At 43.8% G+C, this 18,701-nt stretch overlaps 1 protein-coding gene and 1 long non-coding RNA gene across 2 annotated transcripts in view; one reads left to right on the forward strand and one right to left on the reverse strand.

Moving 5' to 3' along the window:
• Window positions 1-18,701, forward strand: part of KCND3 (potassium voltage-gated channel subfamily D member 3) — a 247,524-nt gene that overhangs the window by 116,106 nt on the left and 112,717 nt on the right. The window lies entirely within an intron of this gene.
• Window positions 1-18,701, reverse strand: part of LOC112545088 (uncharacterized) — a 121,878-nt gene that overhangs the window by 7,955 nt on the left and 95,222 nt on the right. Inside the window, exon 3 of the long non-coding RNA XR_012897838.1 lies at window positions 14,990-15,127. This is a non-coding gene — a long non-coding RNA (uncharacterized LOC112545088). The remainder of the gene's footprint in view (window positions 1-14,989; window positions 15,128-18,701) is intronic.

Here is an 18,701-nt window from a genome sequence, read left to right on the forward strand (position 1 = left end):
CTACTGCTCCAGCCCCATGGATTGCGTTATAGGCAGGGGCTGCTCCAGGCATCCGGAGCTGCCCCTGTTTACGCCCCCCCCTCTTAATTGGTTAACTGGCTAAACTTCATGTTAAACCAATTAAACATGATTTTACATCCTTAATGCATAGAAGTTAAAGGGGACGATAAATCCTCCTTGTGTGTTTTGCTAGTCCCCTGCATAGGGGTGAATTTCACTCCCAAAGGCCCATTCTGAAAAGTTCACCCTGTTCATCTCCTAAGCAGCATGGGTCCTGCTCTCACCAAATGCCATTGGTATTAAAATCCAGGCAACAGGAATAAATAGAGCCCATAGAAATATTGGCTGTGTCAGTGAAATGTCCTTAACCTGAATATATTCCAAGAGATACCAGCTGCTCTTTGAGGACACAACATTAGCCTTGGGATGGCCTGGTTACAGTCATTTTTAACTCCGACTCTTTACATATGCAATGCCCTTGAGGGCAGGAAGGAAAATGTTAGTGCTGCTTCGTGCCCTTGCCCGCTCGCCCGCCGTGCAGAGAACAGGTTTCCATCACATTTGATCTTTTCCAGCTGCTTGTCAGCTGAACCCCCGCTGGAGAGACGTTCCCGTTGCCGTCAGGACGGTGGGATGCAGATCAGCGCACACAAGAGCACTGAATGTTAATGCCAAATTCCTTGGGCCTGGCTGTACAGCCGTGCGACAGGACAGTGACCTGTGCTGCTATCTGACCTCTTCTAACAGCTAGGCAAGTTACGAATGTCGAGGCGGGGCAAGGTAGGTTGGAGTTCCCTTCTTCATCATGGAGTGCCATGATTCAATCTGCAGATAGCTATTCCTGTGGGCATGCACAGACACACATGAGCTTCTTTGTGACGGCTGTTTGCAATTCCTGAATCCTTTGCACTGAAGGTTGGTACCTGTGCAGGCTTTCCCTAGGTGGCCCCCTTTTTTGAGGTAGCTGTCCTGGGAAATCTTTGCAGTACACTAAAAGTCCTGGTTTTGGGCACCTCCCATTCCCCAGCTCAGCCATCCCTCCAGGTTCTCTCTCCATACAAGGGGATGCCCTGGCTTTGCTGGGAGGGTTATTGCCTCGGTCCTGGAGATGGGAGTGCTGGCCAGAGCTAAGGAGACTTGACCATTCTTCTCAGGCCTGTGTTGAGTAGGAGATGCAGTGCTTATCAAAAGCCCAGAGATCTCCTCTTACACTCTTCAGTGGGTTGCCATTTTAAACAAGAGGAGATGATGGGCACAGGCGGAAGAAGTGGCACCGAGCCCCATCCATCCAAACCGCCCACCCATATGTCCCCCTTTTTTTTCTTTGCATCTCAAAATTGGCAACCTGTGTCCCTTGTTAACTACATGCATGGGTGGCCACTTAGGAGAAATTAGCAGAGCTCCCAAAGCTACGTTGTGTTTTTACTGGTGGTGCACATTTACACTTGCCTATGTGCACATCGAAAAATTTATTCCACACATGGATGGGAAAGAAAGAGGGAACGTTGGTGGCAGCACTAGCTGCAATCTACAGAACCGGAGCTTGAGAAGAAGCCACTCCGTGCTGGGACTTAGCACCACGACATTCTGTTCCTTGAACAACCAAAACTCGGAATGTACTCTTAGTGCTGTTCTTATTCCAGCAGGGCCCAGAGAATGCCACTTGGGATCCGAGCCTGATTGTCTTGGTCCCTGTAAAATCAGAACCTCTTTCCTTATAAAATTGGGACATCTGGTCACACTACCTTAGAGATGCAACCCTACAAAATCATGACAGGTGTGGAGAAAGTGAATAAGGAAAAGTTATTTACTTGTTCCCATAAATAAGAACTAGGGGGTCACCAAATGAAATGAATAGGTAGCAGATTTTTTTTAAAAAGGAAGGTTTTCTTCATGCAATGCACAGTCAATCTGTGGAACTCCTTGCCAGAGGATGTTGTGAAGACCAGGACTTTAACAGGGTTCAGGAAAGAGATATATAAATTCATGGGGGACAGGTCTATCAATGGCAGTCCCTAGCCTCTGTCAGAGGTGGGGAATGGATGACAGGAGAGGGATCACTTGATGATTCCCTCTTTTGATCATTCCCTCTAGGGCACCTGGTATTGGCCACTGTGGGCAGACAGGACCCTGGGATAGATGGACCTTTGGTCTGACCCAGTCTGGCTGTTCTTATCTTCTTATGAACTAACTGGAGAAATGAACTCTCTTGTCAGTACTGTAAGTGGCTGCTAAGACTTCAAGGAAGAATCGATCTTCCAAACCTTTTTCCATGCTGATGGAGGAGGGATTACAGAACTTCATTTAAGACTCAACCTCTGAAAGGGACACATTCACAGCCAGCCTCTAGGGCTCTGGCGTCTCTTAGAGTCTGGTTGCAATGATTATGTTGTTTTCAAGAAGCTTGCTTTATATTCCAGAAATCAATGCAATTTGTCCTTCACTCCAGGACTGGGACTAGACTGATAGACTAATGTGAGCACTGCAGCAAGGAAGGTGAGTTCAGCACAGAGGGAGGCAGGTTTTTGCACTGCTGTTTCGTTTTTGTTTTTTTGTTTGTTCGTTTGTTTTGACACCTCCACTTCCGGTGGGGACCAACGGTCCTGTGCTCATGAGAACACGTTTTTTTCACGAGGTTCTCTTCAGAGGTGGGACAGAACAGATACCACTATGTCCCATCCCTCCAAGAGAGACCGTCCCAACACAGCCTATCTTTGTGGTATGCGGGCAATTGTGCTTCTGATCTCCATTGTGAAGCAGAGAGGAAAAATGGACGTGTACATGTGTAGGTGTGTGGGAGGGTATGTACACGCATCAGTCTAGATGAGAGTGTGCACACACATCTGTGTGTGAGCACACACCATCTAACCTCAGATGAGCTCACTGTTCTCCAGGAACTTTATTAAGGGGATTTGCTGCTTTTTTAGTAATTAAAGGCTGAATTGGGGAAGAGAAAGGAGGGGCTTTAGAGGATTCACGTTGGATAAAGAGAATAAAATGCAAATCTCCCTGCAGTTTGTACTTAGGACTAATACCTAGTGCAACGGATTCCTTTGGAAACACGCTCATGACGTCCCATTTGTCAATCCTCCCCTCCTCTCAAAGCTGCTTTCAGCCACGTGCCCAGATTGGTTTTCCAGGGCCTGCACATCCGTGGCTGCCTCTCCTGAGCCTTCTTGCCCCTTTGTCGCGTCTCCTGTTTCATTGCGGAGGAGGCTGCTGTGAAGAGCTCGGGACTGCGCCCCAGCAAGTGCAGCTGGAAACAAAAGTTTTCACCAGAGGAGTTGCTGGCATTGTGGAAAATATTCCGAATGAGTCAACAAGACATGAATAAACATGAGGGGGCCTTAATCTCCAAGCTGTATTAACTGTTGGTGAGTTAACGATGTAGGCAGTTTGCAGCTGCTGCTCCTATGCAGGGAGGACCAGTCGGGATTTTCTGGCTAGCTAACTTCTTAGCAACTCACTAACACGGCTCACAAGGCACGGGGCAATGTCATTGGCTCTCTTCTCTTTCCCTCATAATTCCAGTGTTGACTACAGCGTACAGTGAAACGTTGAGGGGTCTAGGCACACTCCAACCTTTAGCCAGCTGGTCACTGGTGTGAATTTTCACCTCCGTCGATGAACATGTGCAGCTGTCTCCTGTGGGCTGGATGAAACACAACCCTGAATTGGCTGGTGGGGTTGGCACAGCGTCCAGCTGCATGGCTCTCAAGGTCAGGGGACACAGCTGAATAACACCAAGGAAGGGGGAGCAGGGAGGGGAGGAGCAGCAAACAGATGAGTTTAGGAAGAAGCCAGAGATTATCAAGGGAGGAAAAAAGTTAAAGTTGCAGTGTTAAAAACAAGGCAGAGCTTTTAGTGGAGGTGTCAAAGGTCCCTAAGTTCTTAACATAGAATGAAACTAACCTGCTCAGGAAGGAAAAGGAAATATATTAATTTTAATTATAAAATAATTAATTGAAATGTTAAATTAATTTAAAATATAAAATTATATAATTTTGCATCAGGACAACAACTGGTTGCATATTGTGGTTAGAGAGGAATGCCTGTCTTCTGTCTTCCATCAATGCACGATGGATTAAGCACGGATTTTATTTAAGCAAAAAAGAAAAACCTGGTTTGTTGGGATCTTTTTAATGAGTTTGTGTCTTGCTCTGAGACAGCAGGTACTGGCCAAAGTAGGGAGACAGGATGATGTTAGAGGATGAGATGACGAACAGTCAGTTAAGCCAATGGGACTACTTGTGGGGTAAGGAGATTGTAATCTGACCTTTCTTCTCTAAGGTCCTAGTGCAGAATATTCAAACAGACCTAACTGACTTAAGCACAATGGAGTCACTTATGTTCTTCTAAAACTGTGGTGTCGAACACACTAGCTACATGTGGCTGTATGGCTGGTGGAGTGTGGCTAGCTGGCTCACAAAATTATTAACATTTTCAGAATAATGTGGCTAGTTTGCTATAGTAGTAACCACTGTCGAGGCTTCTGCTTCAGAACTGGTTAGACACCACGGTTCTAAAACATGCACTCAGTGCTTTGCAAGATAGCGTTTTGTGTTCTCACACAGCAATGTGGATGCCAGCGTCAGCCCTAATCAATGATCCACCAGGATCTCCGCCTACATCAGCTCCTCTTTCAGGGATTATATTTAAGCAAAAAAGAAAAACCTGGTTTGTTGGGATCTTTTTAATGTTAGTTCTTCCCCGCAAACCTTTTAATGCAGCACCCACTTTTGCCCTGGTAGCATTATCAAAAAGGATTAAAATGCAATTTAGAAACATAACAGCATTTCCTTTAATTTGAATAACACTATTGCAAAGCCATATATGTTCAGATATGCTCAGTCCAGGTAACAATGGTCATTTAAGCATCCTGCTTTGCTAAGACCCCAGTACAAAAAGCTTATGCCAAGTGAATCTATATAAATACATTAGACAGAGAATGAAAACCATGCTGGGATTAGGCTTCCATCTCTTAACATCTCTATACATGACAGCTGGGATTAGTACATGAATAGAGCACTGAAGTAAGGAGGGCAGATTAATGATGGAAAATAAAAAGGTAGATAATCAGTGGCAGCCTTTCGGAAAGAAGACTTAAGGCGCATGGCACAAATAATTCTGGTTTATTTACGGCATTAAATGAGAGTCGCAGAATATGAAAAATGAAAGAACCGTCTTCCTTTAATCCACTGGGCAGGCTGGGACTGGCTATCACCTATGCAAATACATTATGGGCCATTAATGAATAAAGAGTCCTTCCAGCATATACCCTGCAGCACTAATCTCCTGACAGCCTGGGAAGCTTAGAAGCCCATTCAGCTGCAGCTATAAGGTAGAAGTTTTAATCTCCATTCCTATGCAAAAAACAGAAAGAGAGAGAGAGAGAGAGAGAGAGAGAGAGAGAAAAGACAGATAAATCAATCAATCATAGACTCATAGAAGTGTAGGACTTTAGGGGTCCTCGGTAGACCATTTAGTCCAATGAATGAATCTCAAATTCACATGCTGATGTGAGAGAACAAATCTCTATAACAAATCTCTATAGCTATAGTTTAATAATATGATCATAGCTGTTGAGGTTTATTTGCAAGTCAGTGACAGGGTGAATATGACACACAGGCAGATTATCCTTCTAATGCACAAGTTTGTACCTGGTGGATTTAATTAGAAGTCAGTGGTGTTCCTTTGTGTGCCAATCTACTAAACATGGAAATGCTCTGTTATGACAAGTTGAACTTCTCTAGTCCAGCACTCTCTGGTCTGGCAACATCCGTTTTCTAGCATGATTTTACTTAGGGGGTATGTTCACTTATCAAGGGTGTGGTCAAGTTTTCCATGGTCCCATAAAGTTTGTTTACAGCCATCAGTCTTGGCTCTCAGAGTTCTGTGCTATGATTTAGCTCTAATTTACCCTTAAATGTTTTCTAAGAGCCCAGGAAGCAGTGGAAGTGTTGGTGATGCTGTTAGACAATATTGACTGTCTGTAGTTTGGAAAAGTCTCTGGTTCAGCATCAGTCAGGTCCTGAGGGTTCTAGACTTCAGAGGTTCAACCTGTATGGTGATGGGTTCTAATACACAAACAAACAGATAATCAATACTCTTCATTTACACCTGCAAAAGTGAAAGAAGAATCAGGCCTCTTAATGTGAATGGGGGAAAGGGTAGGTAGACTGGGTGTGGAGACTCTTATTTTAGAGCTGAAGAAATATGTTGTATTGTCACAGCCAAAGCCTTTTGCAGACCCATAGCTGTTTCAATGAAGTTTTCATTGGGAAGATTTTGGCAAGACTCCCACTTTTAGCCTGGCAATTAGAGGACTGCTAGAAAGCCCAGGTTTATGTTCTTGGTCTACCTCAGGGCTACTCAATTTTGGAAGCCCCGAGGGCCACAATAATACTCACAGCACATGCAGATAGCCGCAACTTAAGTGTAGTTGCATTGTAACAGGTTCAGTCTTGTCTGTGCGTGCCCCTTAGTGGCTGGGGGTGGGGGAGACCCAGGCCCACCCACTCCTCTGGATCCCAGACCAGGAACCCTATAGGTAGCAGTTACCTGCCTGGTTTCAGAGTCCACAGTTCTGGTCATGTCCCTGGGCCACTTCCCCAGGATGCCGTTTCATCCTAGCCCTTCTCTAGGGCCTAGTTGTAAAGTTCCCCTTGTCCGGCATTCCTCAGAGTTGCTGCCGGCTAGCCTTGTGCCAAAGGGTCTAGCTTGGGTTAGCTGCACAGGCCCAGCTCACAGTCAGAGGTGTCCAAGGTGCTGGTGTCCCGTCAGCCCAGAGGTCTGCCAGGTTGAGCTCCAGGTTGGAACTGCCTACCTGTCACTAGCAGCTCCTTATATAGTATCCTAACATACTCTAATTGGCTACAAAGCAAGCTGCCTCTCGACCCTGCTTGGAGGACTTCTCCACTGCCCTGCTGCTGGCCAGGGTGCTGGAAGGTCTCCCGCATGGAGGATGGGCTCTGTCTGCCCCATCACACGCATATACATGCAAATATATATGCAAATAGCTTCTTTCACACTGATGGGCATGAATACAAAGATTAAGTTAGCAAGACTACACAACACGCAGGCCCCATTTAAGTCAGTTCTGCTGATATTACTAAAATGCAATATTTACCCCATTTCCACCCATATGACGGCACTTTTAGTGAGCAATGGCAGTCCAGGAATTTAACTACTAAAATGCATATCAACAGAAGACCATTATATGGACTACTTTTTTGTTTTGACTCCCACCCATGGGCCACAAACCATAGCTGCAGGATGCATGCGGCCCATGGGCCATGTGTTGAGTAGCTCTGGTCTACCTGATTGATGATGATTACGAATAAAAACTCTGCTCTGAATCAGGCAAGGTGTTTGAAAGGTTATGCATTCATTTCAATCAAGAACCAAACTAGACCTCAAAACCTTGAAAGTAGCCAGGAAAAGCAATTGTCAGCTGGGCAGCTCCCTTGTTTACTTTGATCATATGTGGTTCTTAAATTGAATCTGACTTCTAGAAATACCTGGCATCTAGAAATACACAGAGCTTTTCATTTCTAAGAAACACTCCTTTTTTGTGATAGACAACTGCTTTTGAACCTTCAAAGCTAAACTGACAAGCTGTGAAAGTGTATTAGGATAAGGAATGCCTTCATGCTTCAGGCAAAGTATCCCACAGAGTTGGTTGGAGTTTTTCAAATTTCATGCATTTATGAACTATTGTGGTCAACATTTTGAATTTTGAACAAAAGATGGGAGCAAATGAATTTTACATCCTGTTCTTCAACCTGCTCCTGTATCCAGGACTTTTTTTCATCTGGCCATCAGAGTCCAACGAGAATGAAAAGACCCCCTCTTCCATCACTGCCTCAGTAATTCTGGTCTCATGCGGCTGTTAGCACTAACAGCAGCAACAACATCACTGTAAGACAGGTGTTTTGTTCTATTAAATTAGCTGGGACTAGGAATCCAGTTCTAATTGGCATAGGTGTCAGAAGTAGAGGTACAGGGAGTGCTGCAGCACCCCCAAGTTTTGCATTCTGCTTCCCAGCACCTGGGGCTGGCCCTGCTGCCAGCTTGTCCTACCCCGGGTCCTGGCTTCTGGGCTGCCCACTCAGGGTCCTGCCAACCTCATGCACTTTGTCAGCCCTTCCATAGTTCCGCTGGCCCAGTTGGCTCTTGGGGTTCCATCACCTGACAGCCCCATGAGTTCTGCTGGCCCTCAGGGTCCCACTGCCTGCTGGCCCTGCCATGGGCTCTGCAACCTTCTGGGCCCAGATCAGAAAAAGATCAGTGCTGGCCTGAGATAAGACCAAGGAGGAGAACTATAGCATGAACAACTTTTCTTAGGGCATGACTGCCCAGAAGGGCTAAAATCAAATTAAGCTACGCAACTTCAGCAACATCAATTGCATGGCTTAAGTTGAAATAGCTCAACTCGGCTTTAGGCGCTCTCCACACTGCTGGAAGTCAAAGGAAGAACACTCTTCCTTTGACTTCCCTTACTCCTCATGAAGGGGTTGGAGTAACAAGTCCTCCAGTTTGACATTATTGCAAAATAAAGGCTTGTAGTGTAGACATGCACTATGTTAGTTTGCAATAACGTTGCTGTGTGCACAAACCCTTAGTGCCGCGTTTCTCAAACTGTGGGCCCCAATCCCCCGGGGGGTCATGAGCAACTTAGAGGAGGATCACGATATCACAAAGTTTGAGAACCTCTGCCTTAGTGTATTAGAATTAGCTGACGTGTCTGTTTATTTTGGTATAATAACTTACTTTAGTCTGTTTTCTCTTGCAATCACTTAAATCCTGCTTTTTATACTTGATAAAAGTACTCTTGTTTCTTATCAAGCCCCGTGTCAATAACTGTTACTGGGGGGGGAATCACTGTGAATATCTCTATTACATTGATAGAGGGGGTGGATCTTATGAGCTTTCTCCGTGTAAAACTTTTACTCAGGGAAAGATGGATTTGTTTGGGGGTTTGGTCCTTTTTGGGGGTTGTTTTCCTGGGTGCTGTCAATAGCCTTCTAGTTGAGCCCTCCCAGAGTTGAACTGGTTCAGTGTCTGTGTTGCTGTGCATGGGGGCTGTTACCCCAACTCTGTGCTTTGGCCGGGTGAGACCAGAGCTTCTGGCTGAGCAGGGCAGGGTGGTGGAGCACCCCAGAAGGCAGGAAGGCAGGCATGTATGGCTTGAACAGCGCAATGGGTTATAATCCCCAGGGGATTTCCGTGATCCACTTGGTCACACTCATTCAAATCAAAAGCACTTTTCCATGCGCCATTACGGCACTGGAAGCACACAGGTATTAGCATGGTTATGATTTCCTTTTTTAGTGTTACCTACAATTTATAAGATACTATTTTTCCCTTAATATACAAACCTGTTAGTCTGAAGGACGTGGTGCATGGGGGCTCCCACTCCAGTTCTTCTCTATAAATCTATAAAATCCCAGGGGACTTTTCAAGCTTTGTGCCCTCTGAACAACACCTCCCTGGAAGGTGAACAGTGTGGTCCTGGTCTCCTGCACTGAACTGACAGGAAAGCAGTTTGCCCCTTGTTAACAGATTAACAGATGTGTGTATGTGTGTACGGAGTGCACTGGGGCGGGGAGGCGGTGTTGGTGAATTAGATACAGTTAGGGTGTGAAAAGTAATTATAGTCTGTTAAAATAGTCTGGGAATAAGAGAAGTCTCTGCAAGTGTCTTTTTAAATAGGTAATATTTCTCTTCATTGGAATAAGCACATGGGGCCACTGTACCTTCGTTTTAAATAGCAAGTTATCTGAATCACCAAACACAGCTTGAAGTGGACAATTATTGTGTCTGAATGAAGTTGGATAAACTTTTGTTCTTTTTCACCCTTCACTCTTTCACATCTACACCGCACTGTTATTTCAGAATAACTTAGTCGGCATTTACACTACAAGCAGTTATTTCGACATAATGTCAAAATAATGTCGAGCTGGAGGACTTCCGACTCCTGTAACCCTCATTGTACACGGAGTAAGGGAAGTCGGAGAAAGAGTGCTCTGCCTCTGACTTCCTGCTGTGCAGACAGCGCCAAAAGCCAAAATAAGCTATTTTGATTTAAGCTATGCAATTGACGTAGCTCAAATTGTGTAGCTTATTTTGGCTTTAGCCCTGCTGCCTAGATGTGCCCTAAGTGAGACAAGTGAAACCATGGTCCAATGTCCAGCAAAATCAGGAAGAAAACAGACATTTGGCTTCAATGGTTCTAAGGGAGAGCTTTTATTTTGAGGAAGAAGAGGAAAGCATGGTCCTTAATTAGGATTTGGTGCGCTCCCAAATTTATGCTCCTGTATCCTATGGTTATTTGTCTAATAACAGTAATAACAAATGCCCTCCGAGTACAATATAAATGAAGGAAGGGAAATATTCAGAGTCTCCAAAGATGGTTGCAAAAAGAACAGAGGCCTCTTACTGCACAGCTCAGAAGGAAAACTGTAGGGTAGCTAATAGAACAAAGCTTTTAGCAGTAAGAATAGTCGGGCTGCAGAGAGACTGTTGTAGCACCATGGCTGCAGATTCAGGAACCGGGTAGATAAGATGTTAGCAGGAATGATGCAGGGACCCACTCTGAAATTAAGCAGGAACATCTGAGAAATCCATTCAGACTGGCCCCCAAAGGGCTAACTGGGGAGCAGACTTTGGATCAGACTTGTCTCACCATTACCCCTTGCTCCTCTTGATTTGGTTTTTTTTATTGTTTTTTTGTTTTTGTAAAATTTAGACTGGAATATTCGCTGGAGGCACAAACTGTGTCTTTGTTATTGGTGAAATTCTGGTCTGATTGAGGGAGTATTGACATTGACTTCAATGGATCCAGCATCTCATTGTATGGCTACATTTAGACTGCACTCTAAAACTGAAATAAGATAGGCAATCTGCGTTACACAAATTGCGCATCTTCTTTCAATTTTATTTTGAAATAGGCTGTTTTGAAGATTGGCACCTCTACACGGCACCAAATTTCAAAATACAGCACTATTTCGAGACATCACTTATTCCTCGTGGAACGAGGTTTACAGGGATGCCGAAATACCATGTCTGTTATTTTGAAAATTATTTAGAAATAGCGAACGCATTCCTTGGATGGAGGGTAGCTATTTTGGGATACCTCCGGTATCCCGAAATAGCCTTGCAGTCTAGACATACCTTCTACGTTTGCCCAGGTCTTAGCACAGTGGATCTCATGCATCTAGGTGCTATGGAATACAAATAAATAGTAACAATATAACATAGTGTGTCCGAGTATCCATTACTCTTCCATTTTATTCACAGAGTCTGCACCTGGGTTCTCTTGCACTGCACTTGGAGGTGGTTCTTTATACCAGTACAATGGGCTTGAGACCATAATCAGAACATAGCATTTTCAACTCCCTTTGAACTCGTATAAATGTCTGCACAAGATTCATGGCAGTGTTAAATCAAGCCCAGTAGGTTTACATTTCCCTACGTCTTCCTTTCACTCTTCAGAAACAAAGCTAAATGGCAGATTCGAAATAAAATAATCAAATAACAAAACCAATGTTTTTCAAAAAGAAAAAGAAAAGCTCCCCATCATTTTGGTGACTAGGTAAATGTTTCTACAAGCTAAGTGAAAGAGTTTACAGTGGTAATTTCATCAATCTGAGGTTATGACTTATGCATTTTGTTGAGTAGTTGACTAATGCTTTATGCATGCACAAGAGCTAATTGTATCTGGGCCTGTTGTTCTGGAGGTGTATTGCCATATGTTTGGTATATACTTAATTAACATAGTACAGCTGCACTTCTATCCATCTGTATTATAGATTAGATTTCTATTCCACTTCTAGGCAGGAGTCCCACAATTCATATTTATTAAAATAATTACCCCAAGAACATGATGGCTGGGAGGTACTCAGCCAAGCAGCCCAGCATTACTTTTCACTAGGCATGCTTATTTGGTTATGAAGCGTAAATGAACAGTGTGAATATACAAGTACTTGGCATGCATGCAGTCAGAACGCCAGCCTGCAGATAGGGGTTAATCCAAGGCCTGCTGAGCATTGTTGACAGACACTGGCTCTTGAGGAATGAAATCTGCTGAAGTACGACTTGTCAGTACAGGTTGAACTTCTCTAGTCCGGCACCCTCGGGACCTGGCCGGTGCCAAACCAGAGAATTTGCCGAACCACGGGAGGTCAATATTGTATAGCAGCAATACCAACACTTCCACTGTGTGCTGAGCTCTTAGAAGACATGTAGGGGTAAATTTGAGCTAAATCACAGCACAGAACCCTGAGAGCCAGGACTAGTGGCTGCAATCAGACTTTATGGGACCATGAAAAACTTGGCCACACCCCTGATTAGTGGACATCTGGTTAACTAAAATCATGCCAGATCACAGATGTTGCTGGACCAGAGAATGCCAGACTAGAGAGTTTCAACCTGTACACTCATTTCCAACCCTCCTCCCTTCCAGACTACTCCTTTTTATATTTCCACCCACATCACCATTTTATTCTAAATAGTTAACTGATTTGGATTTAAAATTTGTTTACCAGACCTTAGCTCCATTTTGTTATGGATCAGATATCCCGAAAATACACATGCCTCTGCTTGTTTTTACGCATGCATGGAAACTCAAACACATGTGCAAATTGCATTTGTACATGCAAGTTGGGGAGATTTCTAATCACTCAGTTGTGTTGTACATAAAGGCAGCCTGTACGTACGCAAAACTGTTTTTTTTCTCATGCACAGAAATTCAGTAATGAAAAAAACAAACAAACAGGTGGGCCAAATGTTGCGTGTGTGAACTAGACATAGTCTTGAAACCCAAAGTTTGGACCCAGATTCCAATTCCAATTCCAAGTTTAGAAGTCAGGGGTACTTGAATCTGGAGTTCTGACTTGGACTTTTCTCTGGTGGGAACATGTCATAAGAACATAAGAATGGCCACACTGCATCAGACCAAAGGTCCACCTAGCCCAGTGTCTGTCTGCTGACAATGGCCAATACTAGGTGCCCCCAAAGGGAATGAACAGAACAGGGAATCATCAAGAGGTTCCATTCTGTTACCCATTCCCAGTTTTTGACTAACAGAGTCTAGGGCTACGTCTACACTATGACTTTTGTTGCAAGAGCCTAAGTAATTGAAGGCCAGATTAGCATTTTCCTGTGCTTCATTTGCATACTCTCTGTCATTCCATTTCTGCGCTAGGGGGTTTTGTGCAAAAACAGGCAGTATGGACTTTTCCTTTTTACGCAAAAATCCCCTTTTTGCTCAAGATAAATGAAATGAAAGAGAGTATGCAAATGAAGTGTGGGAAAATGCTAATCCACACTTCATTTGCATATGCTCTTGCAGCAAAAGTCATAGTGTAGACATAGCCTAGGGAAACCATTCCTACCCATCCTGGCTAGTAGCCATTGATGGACCTAGCCTCCATGAATCTATCTAGCTTCATGAATTTATCTAGCTTTATGAATGTATCTACCTCCATGAATTTATCTAGCTTGGATCATATCCGTAAAGATCTTTCTCATGTTCGTTCTCCCCTCTCTGGCTAGGTATTTTAAATTAATCAACATGACTGAAGAAGTAATCTGATGAATTAAACCCCAGATTCACAGAATTATAGGGAGCAGCTGCATGTCTGGGAGTTAATCAATCTTACTTCTTTTGTCGATTCATGAAGTCAACAGTAATTTTACAAACAGAACAACAGACGGTTATGCATTTGTTGTGGGATTACACCACTTCTCAGAGGGGGAATAAGCCTGTCTTTAGCTCCATGTGCCCCAGGAATATATTCTATTACACAGCCACTTCATATATACTCAGTTAGCAATGGGTACTATTTATTACATATCAGACTGAATTAATAACCAATCACCCGTATAGTTGCATGCCAGAAAGGGAAAACCCCGGGGTTCCACGAAACAAAAGTAAGGGTTCCGCGAGAATGTGGCACTCCTCCACCCCCTCTTAAAGAGACAGAGTCTATTTTGCAGCTTTTTATTTTTTATTTTTTGCTTGACCAGTTCTGGTGGGTCTTTTTTTTTTTTTTCTTTTTCTTTTTGTTTGACAGATTTTACCCTGGGAACCCTAGGGGTTCCTTGAAATTCTTTCAAGTTGAAAAGGGATCCGTGGCCAAATAAAATTGGGAAACACTGGCTTAGAGCATATAGACAATAGCACCGTCATAATACAGTCTGCTAAGTATCACATTCCACGGTTTCATGTTCCTGATTCCTGGCCAGTTAGTACCAAGTGACCACTAGAAATAGGACTGAGATCACTAGTTATTTCAAGCAGCTAAAACAGAGATATCTGCTGCCTGGCTAATACTTCGCTTGTTGCCTGATGAGAAAGATGCCGTGGATCAAATTTCCCAAAGGGGTTCCAGCTGGCTTCTAAACCTGCATCTGTACTTTTAGAAGTGCAGATTTATGGTGGGGCCACTGCTCTGCTTATTCAAACCTCAGCTATGTGCACAAGTTGCACTGGAGCTTGCAAGTCGAGTAGATTTTGAGCCGCTCTTGTTGTAGGTCCTTTGCGCCCAGCGCCCATGCTTGGGGGTAAACTGCCGTTTGACTGCTCATCACCTGCTGCTTTCTCCTATCTCTACCTGTGACCCTGCAGCCGTAGTATGCTCAGGCCTTGCCTCAGGCTCTGCAGCCTGGGAGTGAGGTTAGATCAGAGTGCCCCTGCCCTTCTCTGTCTCAAGAAGCCTCCAGCTTCCCTGCAGCCAGGTCCCTCCCAGCTCCCCAGCTGGAGCAAGAGTGTGTCTGTCTCCACCTCACCAGGAGCCTTTATTTACCCTGCCCTCAACTGGGCCCTAATTGTTTGCACAGCTTCACTGCTCCAGCCCTCTCCCCAGTTTTAATCCTGAAAGGGCCAGTGCGGGGCAGATGCCCTGTCACAGAGCCAAAGCCAGTGGCACCAACGGGAAGGGGAGAATACAAGGCTGACATTTACCTGGCTCCATATTATACTTACCTTGTCTGTGCTATGCTGCCTAATGTCTAGCAGAGGTTCTGAACTATTAGTCAATGTTCCTCATCTATGCAGCTTGGGCATCAGATAATAATGGCTTGTCTCCAGTTTTCATGGGCAGTGACATTCGCTGTCATCACTCTGCAAAACAAAACAAAACAAAACAAACATAAGAAGTTGAGGCTTTCTAAGAGCAGGCCCCCGAAGGAGAGGGAGTTGACATGTCTAGACAGGATTCAAACCAGAGCAACCACATTCAGACCAGCCAGAGCCATACCTGTGCTCCGAATGGCAAAACATAATCCCTTGTGCCTCAAAAAAGGAGGAATACAGGATCTTGCGCAAAAGGGATTTTTTGTGTGCAAAATGGCCCCATCTACACTACTTTTTTGCGCAAAAACCTTTTCTGCAGAAAGGATCAGAAGATACTATGCAAATGAGAGCGTGAGAAATGCTAATGAGCACTTCATTTACATTGCCTCTGCTGACAAATTCCTGCAGTCTAGATGTAGCCACAGTGTGGCTTGACATTTGCAATGTAGCTGCATCTGGTTGATGAGGAAAAGACCTACGGAGGAATGGAAATAATATATCCAGGAACCAGGTTGTGGAGGGTTAGCCTGTCAATATTTGCTTTTTCCTCAGGTTTCTGAGTACAGCAACTCTGGGAGGAGGGGAATAAAATGTTACTTCAGCTTCAGATGATATTAAGGGACCAAATTTAATGGTGCTGCAAATCTAAGAGATGGAGGGAGAATTGCTTGGTCACTTTGAATCAGCTGCTTTACTAGCCCTGCTGCCTAGCATATTAACTTAGACATTTCCAACTTCCCAGCTGAAGAATGTTGGCTGTTTTTATGTTTAGATTTGAATTATAATAGAGTCGCTCTGGCTGGAGGGCAAAGATAGGGAGACGTCTGGAAAATATGCACAGATCATTGACTTCTGACTGGTTTTCTTCCAGGGATTTTCAAAAACACAAAGCAAACAAAAAAAACCCGCCAAACCCCAATGTCGTTGACTATTAAAAAGAAAATAAACCCAGCAGAGTTTGCTGGAGAGGTAAATGCAGTTTCACTGAGCCATCCCGCAAGCCAGAGCGCAGATGTGGCTTTGTGCATTTGAGCTGTACAAAAATCGCCAAACCCACAGAAGCAGGTTTAGGGGATTTTATCCATGCGTCAAATCCCTCACGTGACGCAACATGCTGCTAGACCTCAGCTGCAGGAAGTTATCCAAAGTGGTGACTGTCACCCTTGGGAAGGGACCTCTCTAAGAATAGCTTTAAAGTCTCTCCCAGACATTTCTTTGTATGTGTTCTTATAGGTAATGAAAATGCCATTCCCTGCTGTGCAAACAATGCTCTGTGAGCAACCTGGCAGGAGGTAAGTACCAAAATGGTGGTGCTATCTTGTTGAGATTCCACAATCTCCCTAGGCAATTTATTCCAGTGTTTAACCACCCTGACAGTTAGGAAGTTTTTTCCCATGTCCAACCTAAACCTCCCTTGCTGCAGTTTAAGCCCATTGCTTCTTGTTCTATCCTCAGAGGCCAAGGAGAACAATATTTCTCCCTCCTCCTTGTAACACCCTTTTAGGTACTATCATGTCCTAAAGGTACACACTTTTAGCTGCTATCATGTCCCCCCTCAGTCTTCTCTTTTCCAAACTAAACCAACCCAATTCTTTCAGTTCCCTCATAGCTCATGTTTTCTAGACCTTTATTCAATTTGTTCCTTTTCTATGGACCTTCTCCAATTTCTCCACCTTTTTCCTAAACATGGTGCCCAAGACTGGACACAATCCTCCAATTGAGGCCTAATTGGCCCAGACTAGAGCAAAGTATTACTTCTTTCATGATGTTCCACTGTAGAATGACATTCTATTTATTGGCCAAATTCTCAGTTGGTATCTATGTGGGGGTCACTTACCTTGGCACTTTCTTACAAACTCAAAGAGCTTTCAACTGTTCCTTTACCCAGCACAATCCAATCTCCTGGCCTTTGTCTAGAGAGATGAGACCAATAATTGTGACAAACTCAGAACTCAAGCCAGATTCAAGGAGGAAGAATGGTTCAGCAGATAGGGCACTATCTTAGGACTTGGGAAACCCAGGGCACATGTCTCTGCTGTCCCAGGTTTCCCGTGTGGTCTTGGACATGTCATTTATTCTCTCTGAATTTCAGTTCCTTGTCTGAAAAATGGAGATAATAGCACTGCCCTTCTGCGTAGCGGGGTTGTGAGGATAAATATATCAAAGATTATAAGGCACTCAGAGACTAGCATAATGGAGGCTATACAAGTACTTAAGCTAGACAGATAGATAAGATAGAGCTTGAAGTGTATGATTCTTGAGTTCCATTGATCTCTGGCCAAATATGAGCCATTTTTATATGGTTGTTTACTTTTTGCCCAGAATGTCTGAGACCCTTAGGAAAAGGTGTCATCGCATTCAGTAGACAATGATAGCCACTTTTTTTTCCTACCACACTATGAATTTAATAGAGAAATCTAACCCAATACATGTTTTCCCGCTGGAGGCCTCCATTGGCAATGATATCTCAGAGAGAGTTAACAGACAAAAATAAACTCTCTTGGGCTCAGTTAAGGTCTCTCACAACCAGGTAACTAGAAAATCATTATTTACACTTGGCTCTAATCAGCTTCCCATTTTAATTCACAATATAATGTTTAACCAAAATAGCAATTTTGGCACATTGCACCCAAGGGGCAGGGACAGACCTACAGCTCTTAGAAGAGAGGGATATTTTAGAAATAAATCCAGTCACTTTGGCCTCACTTTTTGTGCTGGCTGCTGGTAACATTTTGATTCTGTAAGTCCTCAACAACCCAAAATCATAATAGAAAGTTTCTCACTGCAGAAAGCAGCTTTCATCAAAAGGAACGAACTAAATAAAATGATGCTGAGCGGGAAAAATACAATTAACAATATTCATTACCTATAAAGAGTATATAACAGGATTTACTTTTACTTAGGAGAAAATTTTTCCCTTTTTCCTGCCCTTTTGAAGTAGTTCCTACTTTCAGCAGGATTAGAAATGAATATGAGGTTCTTTGTAGAGGAAAGAAATTATGGGAGAGCCTTACTGCACTGACGAAGTGGGTCTTTGCCCATGAAAGCTTATGCTCCTACACTTCAGTTAGTCTATAAGGTGCCACAGGACTCCTCGCCGCTTTCTGCAGATCCTTACTGCTCTGTAATCACAAGCTCTCCATATCACGGCACCTTCAGCAAAGGGGCATCAATAAACTTGAAACTAGAGAATTAACATGGCAACATTTTAATTAACAATGGAATCGCCGGCCAAGCAAGGTCAGTTTCCATATGAGGTTGAAGGACAGGGCAGGTATGACACAAATAAGTTCAATGTAAAGGTCACTTGCATCAATTGGATGTTCTGACTAATCATTTGCAGCCCGATCATCTGTGATTAATGTTTAATTAATAACCATAATAAATAATAAGAAGGAACTGTGCAGGTTAGCTTTCAACCAGTGAAATTATTCCATGTTCTGTGCAACCTTTGACACACAAGACCATAAATATGTTCTTTTTTATACCCCCCTCAACATGGGACTTGGAGGTTGTAAGTGACAGGGTGGGGCTTGGGAGAGACAAGTTTAAAGGCAGATCAGTTTTTACTCCTATGGCAAGGTTTGAAACATGCCCTTTGGAAGGAGATCCGGGCTGCCAA

This window comes from Pelodiscus sinensis, chromosome 27 (assembly GCF_049634645.1).
Source record: "Pelodiscus sinensis isolate JC-2024 chromosome 27, ASM4963464v1, whole genome shotgun sequence".
Taxonomy (NCBI): domain Eukaryota; kingdom Metazoa; phylum Chordata; order Testudines; family Trionychidae; genus Pelodiscus; species Pelodiscus sinensis.